The sequence below is a fragment of the Microcaecilia unicolor genome, chromosome 2 (assembly GCF_901765095.1).
Source record: "Microcaecilia unicolor chromosome 2, aMicUni1.1, whole genome shotgun sequence".
In the NCBI taxonomy this organism is placed as follows: Eukaryota; Metazoa; Chordata; class Amphibia; order Gymnophiona; family Siphonopidae; genus Microcaecilia; species Microcaecilia unicolor.
In genome coordinates this window covers 508,913,398-508,933,546 of record NC_044032.1, presented here as the reverse complement: position 1 = coordinate 508,933,546, position 20,149 = coordinate 508,913,398, and the positions used below count along the sequence as shown (strand labels likewise).

Below are 20,149 nucleotides of genomic sequence, written 5' to 3'. Positions count from 1 at the left end.
TTGATAATTGCCAATTAATTACCAATTATTGACACTAATTGGCATTGATTAGAATTTATGTTCAGGGCTGTCTAGACATATTCTATAACGTGCTGTGTGCAAATTCTAAGTCACATAGTTGAAAACGGGGCATGGCCATGGGCATGGAATGAGCAGGTTGTGGGCATTTCTAAAATCTATGTGCATTGTTATAGAATACACCTGGTCCTTGCCTAATTTGGGTGTCGACATTTACATCAGGTTTTACTTGCCATAACTGCCCATGACTAAATTTAGTCACATGGATGGGTGCTCGGTATATTCTTAAACCATGTGGAAATTTAGGCTTATTCTATAAAGTACGTCTAAATTAAGGCATACTTTATAGAATGCTCTTAGGTGAATTTTATTTTGGCACCAAATTTTTAGGCGTGATATGTAGAATCTAGTCCAATACTTCTACAAAAGTGAAGAGTTGAGGGAAAGTCATAAATGAAGATCCTGGGGAAGTGGGGACAGGGAAAATTTAATGTGACTACACTTTGTGTGAAGGAGGGTTTGAGAAAAATAAGTAAATTTAGGTTCATAGTAGAGGCCTACAAATGTATGTTTGCCTAGCATCCAATATAGTGTTAATCCAGCTCTGACAAAAGGACACTCCATGAAACTAACAATCAGCAGAGTGAAAAACAAATCACAGAAAATATTTTTAATTAAGCTGTAAATTATGTTACCATGGGATGCAATCAATGTGACTAGAATATCAGAGTTTGGAGAAGTTCCTAAAGGAAACGTTCATAAAAAATTATTAGGCATGTAGAAAAGCAATTGATTGCCCTTTGAAGTGAGCAATGAAAAATATTTGATCCACTATTTAGGATCTGCCAGATGCATGTGACCCTGATTGGCCACTTTTAAAGGCAGGATGGTGGAATCACTGGACCTTGGGCAGAGACATAGCAGAGTTTATCATATGTTCTTCTATATACCCTGAGAGGCATTCATCAGACCACATTTGGAGTATGTTCAATTTTGGGCATCTATCTTGAAACATCTTGAAGATGAACATTCAGGAGTCAATACTCAGCTAGTGGCATGCAATGTTTCTTTAAACACTGACTGCTATCAGCTAAATTAGACCCAGATATGTGGAAGGTATGGCCACACAGGGAGGCAGGGCTGACCAACTTACACTTCGTCCATTGCAGAGGCGTAGCCAGTCCTCGACTGTGGTGGGAGGGGAGGGCTGAGCCCAAATTGGGGGATCCATTTTGCCTTTCTTCCCTGCTGCTTTCCTCCCCCCGCCACAATCCCACATACCTGGACTGGCGGGGGTTCCCAAGCAGCAAAGGACTTCCTGTGGTGATATTTGGTGCTCCACTGCCTGCCCTGGTTTTCTGCTCCAGTGCGCATGCTGGGTTTTAGTGAAATTGAGCATGCATGATGCTCGCACATGCTCAATTTCATTAAAAACCAGCATGCGCACAAGGGATGGGGAAGCAGGGCAGGCAGTGCAGTGGTGAATATCACTGCAGGAAAGCTTCAGATAGCGGGGCATTGGGACCCCCGTCAGCAAAACCAGCAGACTTTGGGTGCCCAAACCCAAATTGGGGGAGCCCCCCCCCCCCCCCATGGCTATGCTACTGGCCCATTGTATGCCCTGTTTGGTCATATTCCAGTAGGCAGGGTGGAAGCACTAGGGGCATGTCACACAGGGTGCATTTCTAGCACAGGAAGCTCCTGGAGTACTGGGACCTATTCAGGTACTAGAAGTGATTATCTGCATCTTTAGTGGTGTCTGAAAGCTATCCAGGTATGGTCAATATTCAGTTCTGTACCTGCATACTGGGAATAGTTAGGACTGCTATTTATGTGGTCCAAAGAGGCCCAGTTAGCTATACTGACACTAGCACTGAATATCACCAGTGTCCACATAACTCCTGTCTCCCCTGCTGACTCTACCTATGGTCCACCCCTACACTACAAACAACAACACAAAAGAGTGAGGCGGATCCAAAGAGGATATCAAAATATAGAAGTCGCAGGTATGGTGTTTGGGAAGATACAGCGTTTTATACAGCCAGGATCTTGACAAAATCTTCTCTAAGTCAAGCTTTTTTACTACAATCCGACAGATTTGTTTGACCACTGAGGTAGGCTTTTGTGCCAAAATACGGCTGTGTCGGGTCATATTTATGATTTTTATAATAAAGACTGCTATATTTTGATATTCTCTTCGGATCCGCCTCACGCTTTTGTTCTGTTGCTCACATTTTCCTCCTTTTTTGTTCCCACCCCTGCACTAACCAGAGAGTAACGCACTAATCAAAGGGGTTATCAGTAGCACTGTCCAGTTAAGTACTGCTGAATATCACCTCTTCTGCCTAGTTAAATTGTTTTAAATATTAACCCCTCAATTATTAGAGTACGTGGTACTGTCTGACTTTAGAGATGAGAAAGGAAAACATGAAAGCAGTGGCGCTCCAAGGGGAGGGCGGTGCGTGCGGTCCGCCCCGAGTGCACGCCGCTGGGGGGTTGCTGCGCGCGCCTGTCCTCCATTGTTCCATGCTTCCATGGAACTACGGAGGACAGGCGTGCGCGGCACCCCCCCCAGTGGCGTGCACCCGGCGTGGGGGGTTCCTTTGCGGGGGTGTCCTTTCGCTGGGGGGGGGCGTTGCACCCGGGGGTGGGGCGCATTGGTGATCCGCCCCGGGTGCCAGCCCCCCCCAGGAACGCCACTGCATGAAAGTTGTGGCAGTTGAATGTGTCTGTGTGGTGCAGGGTCCAAAATGAACTTGCCCCAATGACAAAAGTGATCCTTACTCCACTATTAGCAGCCTGTGATTTGTGACGGCAGTTCATCAAATGCATCTCATACATCTTCAGTGGATATATTGGAAAACACAGCAGTTTGCAACACTTGATGACTGGAACTGTCTACATCTACCTTAGAAAAACAGATTTTAAAAAAAGGACAAACTCTCAGAATTGTAAAAGAAATTAATTTTTTCTATTTTAGCTGATTGTACTGTTAATTGTTGATCTACAGTTCCAGTTAAATAATTTCATATATTGAAAAGCTTCTCAGATGACATCAAGGTGATTTTTGGTTTGGACATATGTGCTAAGGCAAATTTACTTAGAGGGAAACTGAGCAGAAATGAAAACATCCTTCTGACCAAAGACTGAGATAAAAGAACTTGAACATAGCAATTTTCAAACCAGAAAAATGTCTATTTTTTTGTTTTGAAAATGGCTATTTGCTAGATGTTTTTGTGCTAGCTATCTTTTGGACCTTAAAATAAAAACAAGGGAAAAACGCACAAAATCAAGTCATTGGGATGTATGGGGGGGGGGGCAGTACTCTTAGTAGAGTGGCCACACAGACATCAAGACAGAACAGTGGGACACCCTAAGGGGTGCTGCAGTGGACTTCACATAAAAGGTCCCAGATACACATTTCACCCTTACCCCTCTCCCCCTTCTGTTGTATGGCGAGCCCTCCAAAACCCACCAGAAACGTACTGTACCCAACTGTACTCCACTATGAAAGTCTTTTTTATCTGCAGGTGTCACCTATATATAGGTACAGTGGATTTTTATATTTATGTACAGTAGGTTTTTGGTGAGTTTTGGAGGTCTCACACATTCCACCACAAGTCACTCTGCATTGCACTGCACCAACCACTAGGCTACTCCAGGGACCTGCTTACTGCTCTAATAGGACTAGCCATGATATCTGAAGCTGTCATAGATGCTGGTATGTACTATTTCGTTTACATATTTGGTGGATTAGAGGTGTTCAATGACCACTGGGGGAGTAAGTGAGGGTCATGCCTTAATCCATCCAGTGGTCATCTGGTCATTTAGGGCACCTTTTTGTGACTTTAGTTGTGATTGAAACAGGACTAGACCAAAATGTCTAACTTTTAGCCCTGGAAATTTTGCTTTGTTTCATTGTGGCAGAAAAAGTCCAAGTTTTGGGAATGGCCAAATCCCGCCCCCAATATGCCCCCTTGTGATTTGCACACACTGCATAGAAAAATGTCTCAAATCCGAGTTTTGAAAATCAGAGAAAAATACTCAAATGCCACTTTATAACCATTTTGAGACATTTTTCTTATTTTGAAAATGAGCCCCTATATATGATAATGAAAACTAATTCTTACCTTCTGTATTTCACATAATTGTGGGGCAGTGTGCTAGGAAACCAATAGTGGCATGTTCAGTAAGTAAAATGATGCTAAGCCTTAGGTGTCAAGGCAGAAATCATGCCAAATAGCCTGCCTTTTCTGCTTTTAGTTTAGATTCATGTTATTCTAACATAATTGTTAATGTTTTACAGTTCCAACAGTTGCATTAGTAAATATAGCCACATTAATAAGTGCAGGGCACCTAGTGTAAAGATGTTTTGGTAGGATTAAATTGCTCATTGTTGGAAATATGGTTTGATGTCAAGTTAATAACTTCTTGCTTGTTAACAGAATGATCCTTATGACGTATGTTGTTTTTATTTTCAGTTCCCTTAAAATGACAAAATTAGACCTTGAATGGAAAGAACTCACATCTGCCTCTTCAAGCCTCTCCTCCCATTTTAAACTCATGAATAATCTTTGTCACCAGCATATTATGATTAGATGAGGGGCTCAGTATTACATTTTTATTTAAACCTGATCCAGATGGCTGCTAGGAGATTTTAAAGGAAATGAACTATGAGGCAGACAGTCATTAACAGCAGTTCATTGCTTCAATATCTGAGTGAATACCAGATCTCAAAATTCCTTACAGTACAGCTGGCAAATGCTTTTTTTTTCACCTTCACAACTACCAAATTACTCCTTCCTATCAACCTTTCAATACTGCTTTTTCTTTTTAAAATTAAAAACAAGCTGTAACTCTTTTATCAGTTCAGCTCCCATCTCAGGCTAAAATGAATGCACGCTTATTGAATCTGTATACATCTGCAGAAGCAAAGGATCCAAATGGCTTTGAATTAGTCCTAAAAACTGAATGCTCAGCACTGCTTGTAAGACCTAGTTTCTTTTGCCCAGTAAAATTCTTCAGTATCAGCTACCTAGCTATAGCAAAGCAACTTAGGGTTACAGCTTGGAAATTCAAGCAAGACTGCAGATTCATTTTATTCTCTGTAGAAAAGTGATATGAGAAATTACTGAGCTGGGATTATCCAGGGTTGGATAACATCTCTCCACTGTGTGAGGAATAAGTGAAGAGGCCTCTGCATTTGTTGCTAAGCAACCATCCTGTAACTGATGGTGGTGCATAATGGTATTGAGTTTCTGCGGCCTTGTCTTTAAGGTGAGACGCTGAAATTATGGAGATTTAAGAGTACGTACTTTTGATTTCTGGTGATGATCCCAGTCCAGAACAGGGTGAAAATTGATAACAAAAATAATAGCTTTAGCACAAATGCTGGAACTTCAATCTTAAAAGAACGGTATGCTTTGTATTTCCTTTAACTGTATTTATGATTTACCTGGATATGATTTAACAATCATAGTTTATTTTTTAAAATAATACAGTGTTTCCAAAAAGAGCAGTTTCCCATATGCAAGTAATACACTAAAACATCATGTGTAACACTGGTTGTTTTACTTTATGAAGCAAGTAGAGAAAATTGAATATAATCAGCTATGCCAATGCTTCTCAGTCCTCTCTTGGCAGCAAACCTTGCCAGTCAGATTTTTAGGATTACTCCAATAAAGATGCATGTAGACCTATTGTAATCTAAATCACTATTCCAGTTTCATTATCATAATCCTGGCTAGGTGTACCTCCAGAAGACAGTTGAGAAGCACTGAGCTATGCTAAGGTTCAATGGTACTATGGCTACCCTTTGACATCCCCACATAGAATATTACAGCAGAGAAAGGCTGAAAGGTTCATCTTGGGGGATGCACAAATATATTCATGTGTCATCATGGGGCTCATTTTCAAGAGAAAATGTCCAAAAAGTGGTATAAATCTGCATTTGGATGTTTTTATCACAAAAATGTCCAAATTAGTATTTTCAAAACCAATTTTTAGATGTTTTTCTATGAAGTCCATCAGAAGTACGTTCAAATCACAAGGGTGGATTTCAGGGGCATATTAAGGGTGGAATCTGGGTATTCTTAACACTTGGACATTTTTCTGCCATAATGAAGCAAAACAAAACATCCAGGGCTATAAGTTGGATGTTTTGGTCTAGACCTGTTTTATTAACGAATAAGCCACAAAAAAGTATCCTAAATGACCAGATGACTACTGTAGAGAATCAGGGATGACCTCCCCTTACTCCCCCAGTGGTTACTAACCCCCTCCCACCCTCACTCCCCCAAAATGTGATTAAAAACATTACCAGCCTCTATGCCAGCCTCAGATGTTATACTCAGGTCTATTAGAGCAGCATGCTGGTCCCTGGAGTAGTCGAGTTGTGGGTGCAGTGCACTGCAGACAGGTGAACCCATGCCTATACCTCCCCCTACCTGTTATACTTGTGGTGGTAACTGTGAACCCTCCAAAACTCACTAGAAACCCACTGTACCCACATATAGGTGCCCCTTTACCCATAAGTGCCATTGTAGTGGTGTACAGTTGGGGATAGTGGGTTTGGGGGGGGGGCTTAGCATACAAGATAAGGGGGCAATGGTGAGATGTGTACCTGGGAGCATTTATTTGAAATCCACTGCAGTACCCCCCCCCCCCCCCCCCAGGTTGCCCCATTGCTCTCCTGTGATGTCTGTGTGGCCAGTCTACTAAGAATGTTGGCTCCTCCTACATCCCAATGGCTTGATTCTGTGCATTTTTCAATTTGACTTTTTTTTATGGACCAAAAAGATAAACACACAGGTGTTTTTTCTGTTTTGAAAATGGCTATATTCCCCACTTGAATTTTGGAAGTTTTTAGCAAAATGTCTAAAGTTTGATTTAGAAGTCATATCGAAAATTCTCCTCTATGTCTTTTTTCATTGTATTTATATTTTGTTTGTATCATGTTGACCTTTTTGTCATTTGTTTTGTTTTATGCCATTTTGCTTCATGTTAAAAAAAATGGTGTGAGTCTAGAAGTCCCCTTGCACCCTACCTTTTAAAATTATTTGGTTGAATCCAGATGTTACTCAGCATCTCCTCTCCATCCAATCCGTGGACAGAAAAAGGGTTGTGAGCCTACAAGTCCCCCCTCCCACACACCCCTTTGCTCCCATAGATCCTACCACTGACCTCATCTAGAATCCTACTGAGTTAGCAGTAAGACTTTCTATTGTCTGCTTCCAGCCTCGCATCCAGTGTTGGACTGTATTTATTTTTTAATGGTAGGATAGTAGCTATTACTACTACTAGGGTAGCCTTATGCTGATAACAATGCAATGCTATGTTAGCTAGATTGTCTAGCCAGTTTAGATAGTGTAGCATTCTCAGACCATCATTGGACACCAAGCTGGAGCAAAGTAAGATGGAATTCAGCTAACAGTTTGGTCTTTAAAGTTTAAGGAGGTATTCTAGGGGAGGTCAGAGGGGTGATCAAGGGACAGGGGGCAGGCAGGAAGGAGGGAGAGGGGGAGCCAGGACCAAAACAAAATGACACAAACCACATAATGAAGGTTAAACGAGGGTTTTTTGTTAGGTGTTTTTCTTGTTGTTTTTATTTTTTTGTGTTTGTTACTTTATACAAAACAATGAAAATAACTTTACAAAAATATATTTTGTTTAAAAACAAAAGCATATAGCATCTAATCTGTCCAATTTAATTCCTGGAGGAAAAGAGGCATTCTGTAATCTGCTGAAGGTTTCAATTTACTGTTGTGGAATCGGCTGGGGTTGTTTTGTGTACTCTTTTATGTCTGATGACAAGAAGGACTAAATAAGGTCAGTTTTTATTTTTATTTCTAGTATTTACACTACTATAATTTTATTTACATCATCATGTACTATCAGTAAATAATTTACCCAGCTATGTGCAGGGCATATCTTAGCTTTTATCTTGAGCTACCAAATAGATAAATGCTATTACTAGTGAAATATGTACCTGTATAAATATACATATGTATTCCCATCACATGTTCATGTATCAAAGCTTTCCTGTGATATTTTCTTTTGGCATTGTTTCTATACATTTTTTTTATTGTACATTATATAACAGAATAGATTATTTTACATATGGTTTAGAAAATACATGTATTAACATTTACACAACAGTATTGATTAAGTGATTTTTTTTTTTTTGTTATGTCAGCTACCTTTATATTTTTATTTTATTTTGTATAGATTTTTTATGTTTTCATCTTTTGATGTTCTTATGTTTTTAATATTGTTAACACTTATGTATGCTTTCAGGGTTATAAATGCCAATAGTTATTAATATGATTTTATTTCTGTATATGTGTTTTATGTAGATTGTATGACTCCTGATGCAGACATTCTCACACCAAAACACGGTCCATGACCAGTCCTTTGATGCTCCGTGCATGTTATGTCCTCATGTGGTTGATGCTGCTAATAAATAGAGTTATACCATTATCTTGAGCCATTTTTCTGGAAACATGCCTTTTATTTCTTTCACTTTTTCTAAATAGGAATCGTCAATACTTATCCCATGCTTTCTTGAATGTTGTCTTTATTTATGTCTCTACCAACTCTTCTTTCTGTGAAGAAATATTTCTCAGTATTATTTATCTAATATCAGAAATTTGAGAATATCAGAAGGGATATACATTACATATATTCCATGCAATGGAGTATCTATATTTTTAGGTTCTTCATTCTCATATTATAAGGCTTTTGTTGCAGATCCTGTACCATTTTGGTGACCTCTCTCTATACCATTTCTACTGTGTATATCTTTATAGATGTGTGAAGGCAGATTTTAGAAAGGATATACAAATCAGAATAGAGACATCTCACGTTGCTAATGTAGAGTCTTCTAAAATACATCCAGGTATGGACATGTAAGCACTAGTTTTATGGGGCAGGCGCAGCTATTTTACAAGGAATCTATGTCTAAAATATCAATAGGTTCAACATAGGCACATGTCTAGGTTATGTCTGGAGATGTCTAGGTTCTGAAATACCAACTGTATGTTGGTATTTCAGAACATACAGGAGTATCTGCTGTGTATTAGCCATTTTAGAAACATGAACATCTCTGTTTTCTGAAGCTGTCCTAGAGTCTGATATACTTTGCCAATATCACTTTTGTGGGGGATAAAAAAAAAACAAAAAAACTGGAGAATTAAGGGATGGCCTCCCCTAATCCCTCCATTAAAGCACTGCACAAATCAAGCACCTTCCTTTAACCTAGAAATCTACAGGAGCAGGTGTTAATCCCAACATCAGTGCCAGTAGACATTAATGTGCACTCCCATTCTGAAATGGGGAATGCACAAGCATGTTTTCACTCAACTCTAGTCCTACTCAAAACATGCCTAGACAGCATCCCCATGCTATATGCATGTATTTGAGTTTCAGGTGTGTATATCCCAGCTTTCTAAAATCAGAATTTATACATATATGCAATATATGCATCTAAATGTTAGTATATGCATGACCAAAATGTGAATAGGGCTTCTAAAACGATCACCACAGCTTCCAGAACTGCACACCTCGCTTTCTCGGACTGGTCACGTGACCTGTGCTTTTGTGCTGATGTTCTCGCTGAAAAGATTTCACCTCATTGACTTCCCGTACTGGTAATGTGACCTGTGCTTTTGTGCTGACTTAAGCTACCAGGCTGCATGAATCTGCATGCTAGAAAGCCTCCCCATCCCACCCCAGACACAAGAAGCTCCTTATGGATGACCCCTCACCCCGCACCCTCTGGACAGAAGATCCTCACCCCCACGGACAGAAGAAAGGGCTGGAGGTCTGGTGGACCTCCACTCCTCCAGCCCCCTGGCAGGGTCGATGAGAGACTGGGCCGGGCCCCGGCCCTGCCACCCTCGCTGCCCTGCCCCCCGAGGTCACCGCTGCCGCTCCCCCCTCCACCCCCCCGATGTCACTGCCGCCGCTGCTCCCCCCCCCCCTCCGTCCACCCCTGGGCCCCCTGCATTGAAATCGCAGACTCACCAGGATGCACTGGGCGGGGCTGGGCACCGCCATTTTGCAGCGTCGTCAACCCAAGGAAGAGGAGGGAGGCAGGTAGGGGGGCAGGGAGTGGGTTGTCCTTTACGCTGGACCACCAGGGATTGGTCGAACAACGCTGGTGGAGGGGAGTTAGGGTGGGCTGGAGGTGCGCCGGACCTCTTGCCCCCCCCCGTTGCTCGCTGGGTGGGAGGGGGTTTGGCTGGCGGCCACTAGACCACCAGGGACCATTTTCTGGGGAGTTGGGGAGGCTGGAGACCCACCAGATCTCCAACCCTCCCTGAACCTTGGGGGGGGGGTGGGATCGTCGGGGGGGACGGGAGGTCCACAGGACCTCCAGCCCCCATTGCTCGTGGCAGGGGTAGTCAGGGCCTGGTGGTCCCATGGACAGCCCAAACCTGTCAAACAAGTGCGGGAGGATTGTGCTGAGCGCATGCTCAGCCACAATTCGCCTGCACTTCTACCCCATGATCAGAGATAATTGTGCTGCTTAAATTTGCATGCATGATCTCTGATCATCAGTGCAGTAAAGCCCCATTGCTGTTCCAGCGCTATTTTAGAGCACTATTTGGAACAGCGCGGGGCTTTTGATCATCTGCCTGTGTGCACTAATCCTAGGCATATCACTGGCCTACCCATACCCCTCAGGTCAATGACCCCTTTGCAGATGTGCACCCTATAATTAGTATGTGCAGTCTAGAAAGTATCAACTAAGGGAAGTTGCATTCACAACTGCAAATTGGAACCAATTAACACCAATCACAGCCAATTATTGAATTAACTTGCCATCAGAACTGTCTCTATTCTATTATATAAAATTCAAATTTGGAATCTAAGCCTTAATTTGCATGCCCTATTTTATAGAATTCAGGAGGTGGGTTTTTATGTTTGTTTTTTGTTTTTCTTAATAATTGTTTTGGTCTTAGTCTCTGGTTGCTGCTTTCCTCTGTATTCTCTTAACTCTCTGCCAGGGTTTCCTAGCTATTTGTCATTTTGCTTTCTTCTCCTCTCTTCTTCTTCATTTTCTCTACTAGATCCTTCTCTAACATTGAACTTTTTCCTTTCAGCTTTCTTTCATTTATTTTTCTGCCTCAAGCCAAGATTCATTTTTACTATGCTGTCTTCAATTTCTTTCTTTTTACTGCCTCTACCTATAGCTTTCCATTTTTCACCCTAGCTCTCCCATTTCCCCTTCCTCTTATTCCCTTATATTTCACTAACTCTGTCCTCTTCACCCTTCCATCCAGCTTCTCTCCTCTCCCTGTCCCTTTCCCCTTCCAACCATCTCCCCCTCTTTCTCTCTCCCCCTTTTCTATCCAGCCACCTCCCATCTTTACCTCTTTCTCTTTCATCAGCAAATCTACTCTCTCTCTCTCTCTCTCTCTCTCTCTCTCTCTCTCTCTCTCTCTCTCTCTCTCTTTTCCATCCAGCATCTCTCCCCTTTCACCTCCCTTCCATCTAGCTTCTGCCCCCACCAACCTATCCAACTTATCTTTTCTTTCCCCCATACCCATCCATGATATCTTCTGTTTGCCCCAGTACCAGCAATAGCAAAATAGGAAACAGTCATAGTCTTCAGCCTCTATGTGAATGACTGCCATTTTGCCCTCTCCCAAACAGGAAGCTGTCACCAGAAGGGGCACAGTTGTCAGCCATTTGCCTAGAGGCTGAGACCCCGCATCTATTATCTGTTTGGCCACTAAGATCAGTAGCAATGGTAGAGGTGGGAGTGGCAGTGGGAAGGAGGTGTGGAATGCCATTGCTCGTGTTACTGAGCACCTATGTTGGTGTCCCTAAAATTAGGCTGCTCTAGCTGACTATCTAGTTCACCTACTTCTAGAGCCAGTCCTGTGCAGAGAACATGCTGGGCACATTCCCAACAGTTACTGCATAGCCTTTGCACTTAATTCCCCTTTACGTTTGCAGCTAAAATGTGGTAAGTGCAGAACTTTTACTATAGATTAGCAGACAGGCCTGTAACAGTTAATTCAGGGGTCCTTTTATCAAGCTGTGGTAAAAAATGGCCCTGTGCAACAGCGGGGGCCGTTTTTGCCACACACTGCAGTCTTTTTTACTGCAGCGGGTAAAAAAGGTTGAAAATACCCATAGCCATGTGGTAAGATTCCTCTTACCACGTGGCCATGCGAGGGGGAGCACTTACCACCAGCAGTAACAGGGTAGCAAGCAGTGCTGCCCTATTACTGTCCAGTTAGCGCTACACTAAAAATTAGAGCCCTATTTTCCCCACTGCGGGAAATGACATGTGCTGGTGCTGAACTACTGCTGGCATCTGCGTTGGGTCTTCGGTAGCTCCAGATTAGCATGCGGTAAGTCTGTATTGGGCTTATCACTGCTTTGCAAAAGGGCCCCTCAGTGCCTTAGCAGTTAACATGCAGTAATCTATGTTCAACAGCTAATGTGGAAAAGGATAGAGAATGGGAGTGGATCGAGCCTACAAGTACTTGAACGTGCTGTTCACCGCCGTTGCCTTGACTTTCTTTCATCTCAAGCTATTCTTGATCCACTTCAATCTGGCTTGCGCCCCCTTCATTCAACTGAAACAGTGCTTGCTAAAGTCTCCAATGATCTGTTCCTGGCCAGATCCAAAGGTCTCTATTCTATACTCATCCTTCTCGATCTATCTGCTGCTTTTGACACTGTTGATCACAGCCTACTCCTTGATACACTGTCCTCACTTGGATTTCAGGGCTCTGTTCTTTCCTGGTTTTCTTCTTATCTCTCCCAGAATACCTTTAGTGTATACTCTGGTGGATCCTCCTCTACTTCTATCCCACTGTCAGTTGGTGTACCTCAGGGATCTGTCCTGGGACCTCTTCTTTCCTCCATCTATACTTCTTCCCTTGGTACTCTGATCTCATCCCATGGTTTTCAGTATCATCTTTACGCTGATGACTCCCAGATCTACCTCTCCACACCAGAAATCTCAGCAGGAATCCAGGCCAAAGTATCAGCCTGCCTGTCTGACATTGCTGCCTGGATGTCTCAGCGCCATCTGAAACTAAACATGACCAAGACTGAGCTTCTCATCTTTCTCCCTAAACCAACCTCTCCTCCTCCCCCATTCTCTATTTCTGTGAATAACACTCTCATCCTTCCTGTCTCATCAGCTCGTAACCTTGGGGTCATCTTCGACTCCTCCCTCTCCTTCTCTGCACATATTCAGCAGACTTCTAAAACCTGTCGTTTCTTTCTCTATAATATCAGCAAAATTCGCCCTTTCCTTTCTGAGCACACTACCAGAACCCTCATCCACACTCTTATCACCTCTCACTTAGACTATTGCAACTTGCTTCTTACAGGTCTCCCACTTAGCCATCTCTCTCCTCTTCAATCTGTTCAAAATTCTGCTGCATGACTAATATTCCGCCAGTGTCCTTATACTCATATTAGCCCTCTCCTCAAGTCACTTCACTGGCTTCCTATCCATTTCCGCATACACTTCAAACTCCTCTTATTGACCTATAAGTGCATTCACTCTGCATCTCTCCCTACATTCCTCCCCGGGAACTCCATTCACTGGGTAAATCTCTCTTATCTGCACCCTTCTCCTCCACTGCTAACTCCAGACTCCATTCCTTTTATCTTGCTGCACCATATGCCTGGAATAGACTTTCTGAGCCGGTATGTCAAGCTCCATCTCTGACTGTCTTCAAATCTAAGCTAAAAGCCCACCTTTTTGATGCTGCTTTTAACTCCTAACCCTTGTTCACTTGTTCAGAACCCTTATTTTATCATCCTCACTTTAATATTCCCTTATCTCTTGTTTGCTCTGTCCGTCTGTCCTAATTAGATTGTAAGCTCTGTCGAGCAGGGACTGTCTCTTCATGTTCATGTGTACAGCGCTGCATACGTCTAGTAGCGCTTTAGAAATGATAAGTAGTAGTAGTAGGTAATGACAGGGAAACTGATGCATGTTAAGTGTTAAGGCGATAGATAACATACCACAGTTAATGCCACTTGACTAGCTAATTGCATCTTGTTTTCCAACATTCAGGGCCATGTTTACTAAGGTGCGTTAGTGTTTTTAGCGTGCCTACACTTAGCGCAGGCGCTAACTATGTAAATGCATATAAGGATATTGTAGGCACATACATGGTTAATGCACATACATGGATAACGCGCATAAAAAACGTTAACGCGCCTATAATGCTGTTTAGTAAACAGGGTCCTCAGTTAAAGTGCCTTTCAGAACATTTTTCTTTATTAACTGTGTAGCAAAATGTGGGCAGCACCCCCAACATTTTATGCATAGGCTGTACAGATACGTTTTGGTATCTGCAACATCTCACTTCACTTCAGCAAAAGGATCCCTGAATATTTCAGTGGGCATCTTAATTTACAGTACTTGGAACACAGAACATGAGGAAACAATAAGAATAAATTCTTTTGTAAAATAAATTATATTATTTTGGCAGAATATGCCTTGGTAACTGACATTTATCTGTTAAGGTACAAAAGCAACAGCTAATACACAAAATAACCTATAACTGTCTGCAATTTTGTGAAATAAGAAGCCATCAGTCAGCTGAAGCCTTTCATTCTACAGTGATTTCATGAGAGCAGAAATTTACATATTGAGATGTTGTATATAAATGCTTAAAGTAGTTGACAAAGCATTCTGATAGCAAATAGAGAAACAACAAAAAAAATAAGAATGATTTCCATATTCTTGTTTGCAGAAATGCATCTTTTGTAATTTTGATAAATAGCCGATGTTATCTATTGTAACATGTGCAGATGAAGGTTAAGATGATGAATTACAGGCTTCCTTCATCTCTCCAAGCTGTTTTAATGTTCAGGATTGTGGACTGGTAATGACAGTGAAACTAGGCAGGAGCATTTTTTGTTCATCCCTTCCATAAAAGAAGAGGCAGAATGGAAGAAGAATTATCTGTGTGTGTCTGAACAGAATGCAAACAGGAAATGTGATTTTAAGAAAAGATCTCTGTGGGAATCCTTTTAAGACTGCAGTAAATCACATGTTAATATGGTGAGGGATTCTGTCATTCTTAAAAGCAAACATGATTGAACCACATGATAATTGAAATAGATATATAATGAACATCTTTTTACATTAGGACTTCTCATATCCTGAGAAAGAGGAGCATTACAGAAATATAAGGTATTTCCTGTCAGCAATAATACTAGTCATGTAATTCCATTTGGCATGGGGGGGGGGAGGATAATTGCATTTTCAGCCTTGAACTGTTGCCATTCATTTTCCTGCTGTGACCTCCATGGCACATTTGATCATGAGCTTGTTTGAGGTTTAAGAACAAAGCAATGGAACCAATGACACAGCAAAAATGCAACAATATGAGTCACCTCTCTCTTTTTTTGTTTCCTTCATGTTCCATTTTATTATGGCAGCAATAGGGCAAAACGTAATGAACTGCAGCAAACTATGTGCCCTGACTACAACTGTGGATCTAGGTCCTTATTTACCACTGTGGATTTCAGTATTGATTCACAGATTCTTTCAGTACATTTCAAACATATATCGAGGACTAAACTTTTGTAGCGATTATGCAAGGTCTACCCAGACAGAAAAGGAAATACATGCCAGGACATCATTCTGTTTTGGATTTCTTTATTAGTATTTTCAAGGATAGGGACTAACAAGCCTTGAAATTCAGTTCTTTTCCCTTTAGGCAAGTATCAAATATTTACAAGGCTAAGCAAATAAAGCAACTGCAACGCTATGGGATTTCTCTCTGAGAGCCCATTATGTACCCTGCTCAGATTTCTCAGAACACATGATCAACTCTCCCCATGAATTCATGAAGCAAGAATTTCAAAAGCAAGAGCAAAAAGATATGACTAGATAAATGAAAATACCAAGCAGTACAAGGTCATACTCGTGTATTTATATATTTATTTATGTATTTAAAAGATTTCTAGCCACCTACAAACTGGGTGGTTTCCAATTAAGATCATACATAATAGAAAGGAAAACAACAAAATACAAATTTGATATACAAAACAATAAAAATGACAAATCTCTTCATAACATCACATGACTACTACAAAAACGTCACAAAACTGCTGTCACAAATAGGCGAGTCTTTAAAATTTTCCTAACTGTTCAAGACTACCACAATGGCGAAGTTGGTCAGGGAGTGCATTCCATAATGAAACTGCAGCCGGCACAAAAGCCAAAGCCCATGTATTGACATAATGTAACTGCTTTACAACGTCCATTGAAAGTCGTGTGGGAGCTTCTGATCTCAGTACCTGTCGCGGCTGATGAACTACTACTACTACTACTTATCATTTGTATAGCGCTACTAGACATAGGCAGAGCTGTACACTTGATCATGAAGAGAGAGTCCAAAGATTCCTTCAAATAGCATGGGGCAGCAAGATACGTGGAGGGGCATTTTCGATATGACATCTAAGTCCAACTTTGGACGTTTTGCAAAAAACGTCCAAAATCTGAATAGTACTACTACTACTACTACTACTACTACTTAACATTTCTAAAGCGCTACTAGGGTTACGCAACGCTGTACAGTTTAACAAAGAAGGACGGTCCCTGCTCAAAGGAGCTTACAATCTAATGGACAACATGTGCAGTCAGCTTACAATCTAATGGACAACATGTGCAGACAGTCAAATTGAGGCAGTCCAGATTTCCTGGATAGAGGTGAAATGGTTAGGTGCCGAAGGTGACATTGAAGAGATGGGCTTTGAGCAAGGATTTGAATATGGGCAGGGAGGGGGCTTGGCGTATGGGCTCAGGAAGTTTGTTCCAAGCATAGGGAGAGGCAAGGCAGAAAGGGCGGAGCCTGGAGTTAGCAATGGTGGAGAAGGGGACAGAGAGGAGGAATTTGTCCTGTGAGCGGAGGTTTTGGGTAGGAGCGTACGGGGAGATAAGGGTAGAGAGGTATTGAGGGGCTGCAGATTGAGTGCATTTGTAGGTTAGTAGGAGAAGCTTGAACTGTAGAAAAGCTTGAACTGTAGAAAAGAAGGCCATTTTCAAAAAAAGAAAAATGTCTATCTTTTCTTTTTGAAAACACTGTTTCGAACAACTTTTTGTGATTTGGCCGAACAAGTGCAAAATGCACAAAATCAAGCCATTGGGATGTAGGAGGAGCCAGCATTTTTAGTAGACTGGTCCCCCTGACATCCCAGGACAGCAATGGGGCACCCTAGGGGGCACTGCAGTGGACTTCATAAAATGCTCCCACGTACACATCTCAACATTGCTCCCTTACCTTGTGTATTGAGTCCCCCCCAAAACCCATCCAAAACCCACTACCCCCAACAGTACACCAATACAGTAGCCCTTACAGGTGAAGTGGGCACCTATATGTGGGTACAGTGGGTTTCTGGTGAGTTTTGGAGAGCTCACAGTTTCCTCCACAAGTGTAACAGGTAGGGGGAGGTAGGAGCCTGGGTCCACCTGTCTGCAGTGCACTGCACCCAACGCTAGACTACTCCAGGGACCTACATGCTGTTCTAATGGACCTGCATTAGAGGGTGGCATAGAGGTTGGTAAGTAATGTTCTTCATCACATTTTTGGGGGGGTCGGAGGGGTTTTTTATTTTTTTTACCCTGCGCTTTCCCACTCATGGCAGGCTCAATGCGGCTTATATGGGGCAATGGAGGGTTAAGTGACTCGCCCAGAGTCACAAAGAGCTGCCTGTGCCGGGAATCGAACTCAGTTCCTCCGTTCCCCAGGACCAAAGTCCACCACCCTAACCACTAGGCCACTCCTCCACTCCAGGCTAGGTTAGTGATCACTGGAGGAATAAGGGGAGGTCATCCCTGATTCTCTCCAGTGGTCATCTGGTTATTTAGGGCACCTTTTTGTGCCTTATTCGTAATAAAAACAGGTCTAGCTCAAAACATTTTAGTTTCAGTCCTGGACAGTTTTGTTTTGTTCCATTATGGCTGAAAATTATCGATGTTAGGAATACCCAAATCCTAGCCTGAACACACGCCTGATATGCCCCCTTCAGATTTGGATGCACTTCCGATGGACTTCATAGATAAACGTCTAGAAATAAGTTTCAAAAATACTGATTTGGATGTTTTTGTGAGAAAAACATCCAAATGCTGCTTTATGGCACTTTTTAGATATTTTTCTGTTTTGAAAATGAGCCCAAAAGTCTGATAACAATACCTCAGTTTCATTGTTAATGGGACATTAGTAATGAACTTGTACAAAGGCATGTGGTAAGAGCGGGAAAGCCCTATGGGAATAACTTCATCCAAGGTTCCTCTCAGTAATATAGTTGATAACAACATGAAATTTTCATTTCCTGGATGAGGATTTGTGGAGAATCTATTTAATTTCTGTTTGTACTGTAGCAAGCAGTTTATAGACGACAAATGATAGGCCACTCAAAGTTCACCCTGAGTATCATGAAGAAAAAATATATACTGTATAATTCTACTAGAAAATAAAAAGCTAAATATTTTTTATTTACTATATACCTATATGCAAACCTGAATGCTATTGAAACGATACACATACAGGTACAGTTGACATTTGTGAGGGCTCGCAATCTAAAGGGTCCTTTTACTAAGGTGTGCTAATCGATTTAGCGTATGCTAAATGATAAGAAGCCCATTATATTTCGTATCATGTAGCAAGAGCTAATTGACTTTCCCAAGATCACAAGGAGCTGCAGTGGGAGTTGAAATGGGTTCCCCTGTTTCTCACTCTGCTGCGCCAACCATTATGCTGTGCCTCCACTTGGGTAACTTTTTAAAAGGACACAGAGACATATACATCGTATAACTGTGAGGGTAATTCTAGTACTACTACTACTACTACTACTACTGATCATTTCTATAGCGCTATTAGACCACTCCCAAACTCACCAACAATCGCATAGGACTTTAATGTTTGTAAATTAACATTAGGACCACATACCAAGAAAATTGTTAAAACTTATCTTTTTTTAACATTCTCCTTGTGAATCATTTGAAGATTTTCCTGGATCCTACAGATTTTCAGAAAATGTTTTAGGTATTATACTGCCTAGTTTGCACTATTATTATTATGCTGTATTTGCTGGCTTGCTGAGACCACAAGAGCCCTATAGCTGGTCTAGAATGCTGCTGACCAGATGCAGAGCGGTGTAATAGAAAAGTACAAATCCTGGAAACTGTTTGAAATACTTAGGGTACCCATTTCATCTCACATTAAGTTCAAGCTATTGATATTTATTATTTATTATTATTTATTACATTTGTATCCCACATTATCCCACCTTTTTGCAGGCTCAATGTGGCTTACAATTCATCGTGGATACTGGAAATAGAAGAGAATGTACATTTGGTTTTACAGCAAGTTTTAGGTACATGATGGTGAAATACATAGTACTGGAAATAGAAAAGAGTAATTTGTATTAAAGCTTCTCAAGGATACATCTTTCATTTAAATTCCTTATTCAGCTGCATCACTCTGTGTGGCTTTTTCATTCCTCACAGCAGGGCACGTTAGAAGTGCTGTATATGAGATATACTCAGAAACTTGCTCTCAGCTCATATGCTTTTTGTCTTATGCTACCATGCATTTGTAATTCATTATCAGCTGAACTGTGATTGTTGCTTGATGATTTTTGTATTCTTTGTGTGTGAAGGCTTAACTGTTAAGGACATAAGAATAGTCATACTGAAGTAGACTGATGGTCCATCTAGCCTGGTATCCTGCTTCCAGCAGTGGGCCAATTCAGATCATAAGAACCTAGCATAATCCCAAATATTAGCAAGATTCCATGCTACCAATCCCAGGGACAGCAATCGTTTTCCTCATTTCTACCTCAATAGTAGACTATCCAGCTTATAATCGAAAGAGAAAAACGCCTATATTTCGACCCAAATCGGGAGATGGGCGTTTTTCTCGCAAAGGCGCCCAAATCGGTATAATCGAAAGCCGATTTTGGGCGTTTCCAACTGCAGTCCGTTGGGGAAACAAATAAAGTTGACGGGGCGTGCCAGGGACGTGTTGGAGGCGTGACTGGGGCGTGGTTATCAGCTGAGGAGAGATGGGCGTCTGTAGCTGATAATCAGAAAAAAAAGGCGTTTTTACCGCGATTTGGGGTCACTTTTTTTGGA

At 41.7% G+C, this 20,149-nt stretch overlaps 1 long non-coding RNA gene across 1 annotated transcript; it reads right to left on the bottom strand.

The window, feature by feature from the left end:
* Positions 1 to 6,851: 6,851 nt before the first annotated feature.
* Positions 6,852 to 18,793, bottom strand: LOC115462607. Its single transcript, XR_003940899.1, has 3 exons — positions 18,783 to 18,793; positions 18,533 to 18,539; positions 6,852 to 6,932 (listed from the first exon to the last, which is right to left on the bottom strand). It is a non-coding gene; the product is annotated as an uncharacterized LOC115462607 (long non-coding RNA).
* Between the last annotated feature and the right edge of the window lie 1,356 nt (positions 18,794 to 20,149).